Here is an 11,871-nt window from a genome sequence, read left to right on the forward strand (position 1 = left end):
AAAAAGTGATGAATGAGCTCTGGAAATTATACTTCTAGACATTCCTGAGTGCCAACTGTGTCCCTGTCCTCCACACAGCTTCATTATTTAAACATCTTAGTGCCTCATAAGCCAAAATATTCTATCTTTTAGTTCCAGGGAACTCTATGTCACATGCTTCTGAGAGAAAGCATCTGAGTGATGCAGGGTTTGGGGAGACATTGAAGTACCCCATTAGCTGGACTGAAAACTTAGCACTTCTTATTACAAAGGAGAAAAGAGAAAGGTACTTGGTTAAATCAGTTATTGAAAACATGGCTTGAGCTCTAAGAAATTACTGGCTTCAGACTTCATGAGAAAATATCAACACATTGGAGTAATTTTAGTCTTCAGCAAAGGGTTAAAAGATAGAAACAATTACATTACCACTTGAAAAGTTATACAGAACATTGGCACAAATATGTAGATTTTTCTCTGAAATCAAATTTACTGAGGTGTAACTTTCATTTTATAAATCTACCCATTTTAAGTGTGTATTTCAATGAGTTTTGAGGGATGGACATCTTTACTACAATAAAGATACAAGATATTTGCATTATTCCCCCAAATTCTTTCCAGTTCTTTTGTGGTTCAATGCATCTCCAGCCTGAACAAATCTGATCTCTTTTGTGTCGTTGTAAACTAGTTTTTGTTTTGCCTAGAGTTTTTTATAAGTAGAACAATGTGGTGTGCTTTTTGAATCTAACTTCTTTTGCACAGGGTAATGTTTTTGAGATTCATCTAAGTTGTGGCTTATCACATTGGTCTATCCTTTTTGAAAAAAAAACACAAATTATTTATCTATTCACATGTTAATAGACTGTAGTGTTCTTTCTGAAGCTGCTATAAAATATTCTTTTTCACTGAAGTATAGTTGACAAACAATGTTACATTAGTTTCAGGTATACAACATAGTGATTCAGTAACTCTATATGTTATGGGATTCTAACCACAAACATAGCTACAATCTGTCACCATAAATTGCTATTATGATACCATTGACTATATTCCTTATGCTGTATATTTTATCTCCATGACTTCCTTATTCCAAAACTGAAAGCTAGTAACTCTGACTCCCCTTCACTCCCTCTTCCTATCCCTTCATTTCCCTCCTGTCTGGTAAACACGTTTTTCTCTATAGTTATATGCCTGATTCTGCTTGTTTGTTTTGTTTCTTAGATTCCTTTTTTAAGTGAAATCATATTATATTTGTCTTTTTCTAACTTATTTCACTTAGTATAATACCTTCTATGTCCATCTATGGTGTCATAAATGGCAAGATTTCATTCTTTTTTATGGCTGAGTAATATTTCATTCTGTGTATATACACCACATATTTTTTAATCCATTTATCTATGGATAGACACTTATGTTGTTTACATATTCTGGCCATTGTAAATAATGCTGCAATAAATGTGGGGGTGTATATATATTTTCAGATTACTATTTTCATTTTCTCCAGGTAAATACCCAGAAGTGGAATTATATCACAGATTTATATTCTAGATTTATATTTCTATTTATATTCTAGATTTAGTTTTTGAGAAACTTTCATAATGTTTTCCAGAGTGACTACATCAATTTACATTCCCACTAATGTGCATGAGGGTTTCTTTGCCAATATTTATTATTTCTTTTTTTTTTTCTTCATACTGTCCATTCTGACTCATGTAAGGTGATATCTCACTGTGAAATTGATTTTCTTTTTCATCATGGTTGGTAATATTTAGTTTCTTTTCATGTATCTGTTTGCTGTCTATGTGTCCTCTTTAGAAATGTGTGCATTCATGTCCTTCGCCCATTTTTATTTTTATTATTTTATTTTTATTTTTTTTAAAGATTTTATTTATTTATTTGACAGAGAGAAATCACAAGTAGATGGAGAGGCAGGCAGAGAGAGAGATAGAGGGAAGCAGGCTCCCCGCTGAGCAGAGAGCTCGATGCGGGACTCGATCCCAGGACCCTGAGATCATGACCTGAGCCGAAGGCAGCGGCTTAACCCACTGAGCCACCCAGGCGCCCCTATTTTTATTTTTTTGACCAGAAGTTTGTCTTTCGGGTGTGAGTTGTATGAGTTATTCACATATTTTAGATATTAACCTCTTATCAGATATGCTATTTGAAAATATCTCCTCCTATTTAGTAGTTTTTTTTTTTCATTTTGTTGATGGTTTTCTTCACTATGCAAAAACCTTTTTATTTTGGTATAATTCCAGTGGTATACTTTGGCTTATGTTTCTGTTGCCCTGAGTGATGTATTTAAAAAAAAAAAAAAGTCTCTATTACTGATGTCCAAGAGATTATTACTTATGTTTTCTTTAAGTTTTTATATTTTCAGACCTCACATTTAGGTCTTTAGTTCAGTTTTATTCTTTTGCATGTAGCTGACCAGTTTTTCCAGCACCATTTATTGAAAGGACTTTTCTTCCATTGGATATTCTTTCTTTGTCATAGATTGACTCTATAAGTGTGGGTTTATTTCTATCCTGTTCTACTGATCTATATGCCTATTTTTGCACTAGAACCATACAATTTTGATTATTACTGATTTGTCATAAATCTTGAAATCTGGTGTTGTGATATGTGCAGCTTTGTTCTTCCTTCTCAAGATAACTTTGGGTCTTTGGGTCTTTTGTGGATTTAATTCTAAATTTAATCCTAAATTCTAGGATTATTTGTTTTAATTCTTCAAAAATGTTGTTGTTTTGATAGAGATTGCATTGAATCCATAGATAGCTTTAAGTAGTATGGACATTTTAATGATATTCCATGAGCATGGAATATTTTACCAATTGTTTATGTCATCTTCAAATTCTTCTTTTCTTTTTTTTAAAGATTTTATTTATTTATTTGACAGACAGAGATCACAAGTAGGCAGAGAGATAGGCAGAGAGAGAGAGAGGAGGAAACAGGTTCCCTGGTGAGCAGAGAGCCCGATGTGGAGCTCGATCCCAGACCCTGAGATCACGACCTGAGCCGAAGGCAGAGGCTTTAACCCACTGAGCCACCCAGGCGCCCATCATCTTCAAATTCTTTCATCAATATGTATAGTTTTCAGGGTACAGATTTCTCATCTCTTTGGTTAAATTTATTCCTAGGCATTTTATTCTTTTGGTGTAATTACATATAGGATTGTTTTCTTAATTTATCTTTTTGCTACTTTATCATTAATGTATAGAAATGCAACTGATATCTGTGTATTGATTTTGTATCCTGCAACTTTACTAAATTCATTTTACAGCTTTTTGGCAAAATCATTAGTGTTTTCTATATATATTATCATGTCGCCTGTGAATAGTGAAAGTTTTACTTCTTTCTTGCCAATTTCAATGCCCTCTATTTATTTTTCTTGTCTGATTACTATGGCTAGAAGTTCCAGTACTATGTTGAATAAAGCAGGAAGAGTGGACATCGTGTCTTTTTCCTGATTTAGGAGAAAAAACTTTTAGTTTTTCTTTATTAATATAATGCCAACTATGGGTTTATAATATATGGCCTTTATTATGTTTCCTCTAAACCCACTTTGTTGAAAGTTTTCATCATGAGTGGATGTTGAATTTTGTTAAATGATTTTCTGCATGTTTTGAAATGATCACATGGTTTTTATCCTGTCTTACTGTAATGTATTACATTGATTAATTTATGGAAATAGAACCATCCTATAGAACCATCCTTGAATCCCTAGAATAAATTCCACTTGATTGTAGTGAGTGAGTCTTTTAATGTCTTACTGAATTAATTTGTTAATATTTGGTTGAGGATTTTTATATTCATCAAGGATTACTCTTTTTTGCAGTGTCTTTGGTTTTAGTATCAGGTTCATGCTGGCTGTGGAGAAAGAATTTGGAAGCTTTCTGTTCTCTCTCTCTCTCTCTCTCTTTTTTGGAGTAGTTTGAGGAGAACAGGTATTCTGTAAGTGTTTGTTTAAATGTTTGGTAGAATTCACCTTTCAATCTATCTGGTCCTGGATTTTTGTTTGTAAGGAGTGTTTTGATTACTAATTTAATGTTGTTAATAGTAATTGGTCTGTTCAGATTTGTTATCATACATATATTTTACAAGTATCATTTTCTATCTTTAAACATAATTTTCCAACTTGCTGTTAAGGATTTTTCAAATACATAGAGTTGAAAAATTTTTACAGTGATTCCTCATATAACCACTGGCTGGATTCTACTGTTACATTTTACTAGAATTGATTTGTCACTTTTTTGTTGTTGTTGTTCACTATGAATCCCTTTACCCATGTGTCAATCCATGTTACTGTTTTGATAAATATCAAAGTATGTTGCAAATATCAGTAAACTTTACCATAATTATATTAGGATGTATATATATCATTGAGTATGATATCTTCAGTTTTCATTTTTCTTTTAAGATAAAATTTACATAAAGTAACATACACAAATATTGCATGCTATGTGGTACGTTTTGGCAAATTCATCTAGTAACCCAAACCTCTATGAAGATTTAGAACATTACTATCACCAAAAATTTTCTCTCATGTTACTCCCAAGTCAATGTCTGCCATTAGCATCAAGAAACAATTACTTTTCTCTTCTTTAAAATTATAGATTCATTGTACTATTTTGTAAAATTTGAATGTGAGGAACCAGATAAAATGGATGTAAGGGTTATTCACTCAGCATAATATTCTTGATCATATTTTGTAGGTATATGTTTTATGTCTCTTAGACAATCATCTAGAATGAAAATTTCTGATCCACAGAGTAAGTACACATTTAGCTCTATTTAAAAAAAAAAAGCCAGATATTTTCCCACCATAGTTGTATCTTTTCACTACCTACAATTTTGGTAGTATTATTACTATATTTCCTTTTGAACATTTGGTATTGCCCATCCTTTAAATTTTTTGGTGATAAATCTTTTTTTTTCTGATTAAGTCTTCCAAATTTGTTCTTCATCAAAATATCTTAATTTTGACCTCTTTGCATTTCTATGTGAATGTTAGAATCAGATTTGCATTATCTACAAGAAAAAAGACTCCTGTGATTATAGGTGAGATTGTTTTGAATATATAAATTAATTTGGGAAGAATTAAATTGTTCAGATTTTAGTGTTCCAACTCATGAGAATGATATATCTTTCAATTAGGTCTTTTTGTTGTCTCTCATCATAATTTGAGGTTTTCTATATACAAATCCTATAGTTTTTTTTTTAAGTTTTTTTTATTTTATTCATTTATTTGACAGACAAAGATCACAGGTAGGCAGAGAGCAGGTAGAGAGAGAGGAGGAAGCAGGCTCCCTGCTGAGCAGAGAGCCTAATGTGGGGCTCAATCCCAGGATCCTGGGATCATGACCTGAGCCAAAGGCAAAAGCTTTAACCCACTGAGCCACCCAGGTGCCCCAATCCTACAGTTTTTGTTTGCTAAAAATATGTGTAGTTATATTACTTTTTGTGGTGACTAATGCAATTGAGTTTTTAAAGTTTTATTTTTAGATTGCTCAAATAATTTAAACATTCTTATTGAAATTTTTCCTTTTTGAGTTTTGAGTTTTATATGTATTCTGGTTATGAGTCCTTTAGTAGATTATGAATTTGCAAATAATTTCTTCCAGCATATAACTTATTTTGTTTTTTCTCAATGGTGTTTTTCAAGAGGCTGAGTTCTTTATTTTGATAAAATCAAATATATCAAAGTGTTCTTTTCTGGGTAATGATTTTAGTGTCCTATCCAAGAAATACTTGCTAAACCCAAGGTCATAAAGACCTTCCCTTATGTTGTCTTCAAAATGTTTATATTCATATTTTTCATTTTTAGGCTTATGATATCATCACAATTAATATTTGTGCATGTTATAAGGGCCAAAGTTTCTTTTTTACTCTGTTTATCTAGTTATTTTCAATCATTTGTTGAAAAGACTATCTTTTCACATTGAATTTCATGGCCACTTTTGTAGAAATTTGTTTGAACATATATGTGCACTATTCTAAAACTTGTACCACACTGTTTTGTTAAGTCTATCTTTATAGTGAGTTTTAATTCCTTTTCAAATTTGGTTTGACCATTCTGGACTCCTTGAATTTCTAATATATTTCTAAGTTTGTACCAAAATACCTGAAAGGTTTGATTGTGATTGTTTTGGATAGATAACTTAGAACGATATGCCTTGTGGTTTAGCTAGTTAAGCGTTGACTCTTAATTTTAGGTCAGATCATGATTTCAGGGTCAGGAAATTGAGCCCTACATTGGGCTCTGCACCCAGTGGGGCGTCTGCTTGAGATTCTTTCACACTCTCTCTGCTTCTCCCCCCATGTGCTCTCTAAAATAAATTTTTAAAATCTTAAAAACAATAGTTACTATCTTAAGAGTAATAAAAATTTTCAGTCATAAACATGGTATATCTCTCTGTTTACTTAGATCTTTAGCCTTTTACAGAAATGTGTTGCAGTATTCTGTGTGCGTGTCTTGTGCGTGTCAAATGGGTTTTTCTTCTTTTCAGTCTCTTTACTCACACTTCTCACCTTATTGCACAGGTTAGGACCTTCAGTACTAAGCTAGTAACAGGAAATGATAATTGTTATTCTAGACCTGATTTTTATCTTAGTGGGAAAGAATTTAGTATTTCACTATTAAGTGGCTTCAATGGCTTTGAGGAAGTGTTTTCCTTATGGAATCCCCTGTACTCTCCTCTCTTCTTTCCTCTCTCTGTGGCTAGGGCTCCCTCCCCTCCACAGTACCCACAATCCATTTCTCCCTAAACTACATCTCTTGCACCCTTTACCTTCCATGATGTGGCCTCCTTCCTCCTTCTAATTATGCAGTTCTGTTAGTCCTGAGATTGATTGATTTCTTGGGTATTTAGAATGATTTGATATTTATCTAGCTGTGATCAAGATGCAAAGCAAACATATGGTCCTCCTTCTGCTCGCTATCTTAGCTCTTCTCCCAGCTAATTTTTTTTTTTTTTTTTTTTTTTTTTTTTTTTTTTTTTTTTTTTGGTCTGATTGCTGGGGCTAAGGCCTCTAGTATTATGTTGAAAAAAAAAAAAAACCTGGACATGCTGAAATTTTCAGTTTTTCCACTGTTGAGTATGGTGTTTGCTGTGGGTTTTCATGTATGACCTTTATTATATTAGGTATATTCTTCTAAATGCACTTTTTTGAGTATTTATCATGAAGGAAGTTTAGTTTTGTCAAATTCTTTTTCTGCATCTATGAGATGATTTTGTGGCTTTTGTCCTTCATTTTGTTAATGTTTTGCCAGAAATATTATTAAATAGACAAATAGCAAAGAGAGAAGGCAACATAAGTGGATTCAATTTAAATCATACAGCTTTATTGAGCAGATGTTTTGTGTGCTCAAAATTGAGAAATCCAAGGATGAGACTAGAAATAAGAAATTTTAGATGTTATCATATGATTTGGAAATGATGAGCAAAGTTCCCTATAACAATTTTCTTTTCATTTATGAACATGTGTGATCTGAAGGATAATCCAATGGCCTGAGTGCTGAATTGATAGTTGAAAATCAATCATATAAAAGATGTTTGAGAAGGTGTCTAGGCCAAATTTTAAAAAGTTCTAATTAAGGTTCTCCTTAAATAAGTTGTTGCACATGCTGATGAATAACAAGTTCTTCAAAAATACTTTTATTGGGAAACTAATTTCTGAAAAAAAAGTTTGTATTGAAGAATACCTTAATTAAATGTATAGATTAATTTTATATATTTATGCAATTTGCTTGTATATATTGTTTCCTAGATAGCAGGTAAAGGAGAAAAAAAGAAAGTGTGAATACTTTCTTGAAGGAAACAATTCAATAAACACTCATATTTACTAACCTTTTACCTTAGTATACTCTTCTAGATTCTGGAGTGTTAGAAAAATACATATATAATAGAAGAGAATTTATAACAAAACTCATAAAATGGTTCCTAAGGAAATATTTTATTGGTTATTTTTAAATTTTTAATATTATTAAAATATAAACTAGTTAAGTGTTACAATATCTCAAGGTTGAAAATAATATCTTGTTTTGATCTTTACTAAAAAATGTGCAAGAGAGTGTATTGTGTTAACATAATGTAATGGTTAAATTGTAATTTCATGTAAATATTTTGTGGTAATTATTTATATGCCTGAATTATATAAGCCAGTGTTTAATCCTCGATAAAGAATGTTAAGAATTTTTCAAGCTGGCTGCCTTTTTTTGAAGTACAGCAAATTAAGTACTGCACTCTGGAGAATTAAATGAATTTATTTTAGTTCTAATATAAAGTAGTCTAATATATGGCTCTCTTGAGTACCAGTGTATCTGTCAAATTTTGAGTTCTGATTTCATGTGACCAAATATGATAATGGTAATTGTGCTTTCAACAGCTAAGATATGAGAAAGAGGAGGTTGGGGATGACACTACTGAGTTTATTAATTGACTAGTTTGATATTTCTGTATAAAATCTGTTTAGAAATTCAACTGGGGAGATAAAAATGTTTTTAGTGAAAGAGTGCAGTCAAGCCTGAAGGTAGAGATATCCAATATTTATTCATTTATTTATGAAATACTTGTTTATGTCTTAGTATATCCCAAGAGCTTCTCCATATGCTCTAATTCTACAAGTTGACAGATTAAGTCATATAAGTAGAGAAAATTTCCAAAGAAATTAAAATTTTGAATGGGGGGGAAAAGGTCAATGACAAAAGGGATAAAGGCAAAATAACTACATCTAAGATGTAGTTAAAGAAAAAAACCCATAGATATATACAGGACAGTTTTAGAGATATAGAGGTACAACAGGAAGGAACAGTGAAGAAAGACTTCCCACTATGAAGACTTTAGGCTGATTTTTCCATAGAATCAAATGCCATACAGTCGTAATAGATGCCTGAAAAGTTGGGGTTCTAAGAAAAAGCTAATACATTTTTCCAAATAGTAGTAGTTAATTAGTGACCTTTACAAGCCTAGTAGAGTGCTGAGAGCTGAAGCAAACTTTCAGAGACTTAAGGAAAACATGTGATAGCTAAGGATTTGAGAATAAACTATTCCATATCTTTATGGATATAAAGATATCAAGCAAGAAGGAAAGGAGAAAGGTTATAGTAGTTTTGAGAAAAAGAGGTTAGTGGAAAGAGGGTAGGAAATTCATTTATTAAGAATGACCCATGTGAATGTTACTATGGCATCTACTTTATACATTTATTAATATGTAACTTCAGAGAGAAGTGAAAAACTTTTAGAGAAAGCTGGAGCATTTGGTGGTATATGAAGACATATATCATACACTATTATACCAAGTATTTAAGCTGGACAGTCTTTAATGCAAGAAAAAAAGTTCTTAAGAAATAAGAATTTCTGTCAAGGAATACTATAAGACAACTGTGAGAAGATATTTTCAACTCCTATATCTGGTAACAGTTTATTACCTAAAATATTGGAAGAATTCCTTTAAAAATCAATCATTAAGAATTGAATAAAGAAGCCAATAGAAAATGATGAATTTGTATGTATTTCATAGTAGACAAAATGCTAATGGCTAGTGAATATATGAAAAGTTGTTGAGCACCTCTAATAGTCAGGAAAATGTAAATTAAATTCATAATAATATATTAACCTACAAGATTAGTAAAAGATAAAAAGTCTGACATTGCCAATTTTTTAATTAAATTTATTTATTTTCAGCATAACAGTATTCATTATTTTTGCACCACACCCAGTGCTCCATTGCAATCTGTGCCCTCTATAATACCCACCACCTGGTACCCCAAACTCCCACCCCCCCACCACTTCATTCCCCTCAGATTGTTTTTCAGAGTCCATAGTCTCTCATGGTTCACCTCCCCTTCCAATTTCCCCCAAATCCCTTCTCCTCTCCAATTCGCCATGTCCTCTATGATATTTGTTATGCTCCACAAGTAAGTGAAACCATATGATAATTGACTCTCTCTGCTTGACTTATTTCACTCAGCATAATCTTTTCCAGTCCCACCCATGTTGCTACAAAAGTTGGATATTCATCCTTTCTGATGGAGGCATAATACTCCATAGTGTATATGGACATTACCAATTTTAATTGAATATTGAAACCACACGAATGCTCAATCACTACTAATGTAAGGATAAACTGGCACAATTTAGACAGAGTTTGACATAACCTAATAAAATTGGAGATGTGCATACCAATAACCTAGCAATTCTATTACAAGATATATAAATGAGACCCTTTCCCAAAAATACAACAGAAGATATTAAGAAATATTCATAATTCATTGTTTTAAATTACAAAAATAATGAAAGCAACTTAAATGTCTACTAGGAGGGAACATTAAATAAATTAAAATAAAAAAGAATATAATGTGAAGTACAGCAATACACACCAATAGGTTTTATTCTCAGAAAAATCATGTTGAATGAATAAAGGAATTAGGAAAAATATATAGTAACATTCTATTTATGTAAATACCAAGTCATATATAGATAAAAGCATTATTTAGGAATACATACAAAGTTGGTAAGTGCAAAAGAAATTCAAAGAAATAAGAAACAAGAAAAACAATCAACTTTGTGGAAAGAAACAACTATTTCATAGGATGGAAGATAAGAAGTTTCTCAAAGGTATTGACAGAATTCTAATTCTTAATTTCTGTGATAGATGCTTGGGTCTTCTTTACTTGATATTCTTTTAATTATATATTTATTTTCTATATACTCTGTGTAGGTATATATATTTCATAGAATAAATTTTTTAAGACGATGAATAGAGAAATGTAGACTATTAATTTCCAGTGTAGTCTCAGAAATCTGACACCTTTACTGTATAAAATATTATCATATTTTCTAGTGACTCAAATGAGTTACACATATCCCTCACTAATATTTTTCAAATATAGTGATGATATTTTTACTGGATATTTTACTTTACTTTTTAAAAAGATTTTATTTATTTGAGAGAGAGTGAGAGAGAACGTGAGAGTGGAGAACGTCAGAGGGTGAAGTGGACTCCCCATGGAGCTGGGTGCCTGATGTAGGACTCTATCCCAGGACTCAGGGATCATGACCTGAGCAGAAGGCAGTCGCTTAACCAACTGAGCCACCTAGGCGCCCCTTTCCTGAATATTTGTATCTGTCTGAAAACACCATTTAGTTGTAGGTATATGGTAGGAAAATACTACTAAATATTTAAGAGTAAACATTTTCTTGGAACTAGCAATATATGAGTCAGCTTGCTATCATAGAAAATTATTTCTGTTATTGAACTGGATAATCTGGATTTGAATATCAGTTCTTAGAGATTTTGGTTGTGATATTCTTAGGGAACTTCCTTTCATTCATGTTTCCTGAGTTTGCTAATCTATAAAATGGGGATAATAAGATCTGTCTTACAAGGTTTTGTAGTTTTCCCCTTTTAGAAAAGGTAGCTAAGTTTCAGTAACAGCAAGAAGGGGCAGAGAAAATACATATAAATATTAAAAACATGGTTTCTGAAGAAAGATACAAATTTCTATGATAATTACAATAATTTTATTTTAATATTTTTGTGATATATATCACACTGAAAAAGAAGTTTTTGTTTCTAGAAATTACCCTACTTTTTGGCCTTAAGTTTTAAACACATCATGTTATAAGAAAAAAATAAATGGACATTTTCTAGGGAATTTTGAAAATAGCTTATTTATGGCACCCCAAAATTTCAAGGTTGATGTGCACATCTCCAATTTTGTTAAGTAATTATATACTAAAATTATTTTTCTGCATGAAAAAATATATCATGTGCATTTTACTACTTCTGAGGTTATCAGCTACGGATATAAGAAAGGTTAACTGTAGACTAGTAAAACATTTGACTATATTGGATCCACATAAACCATCCAAAATGTGTGCTATATTTATA

Source organism: Mustela nigripes, chromosome 5 (assembly GCF_022355385.1).
Source record: "Mustela nigripes isolate SB6536 chromosome 5, MUSNIG.SB6536, whole genome shotgun sequence".
Classification (NCBI taxonomy): Eukaryota; Metazoa; Chordata; class Mammalia; order Carnivora; family Mustelidae; genus Mustela; species Mustela nigripes.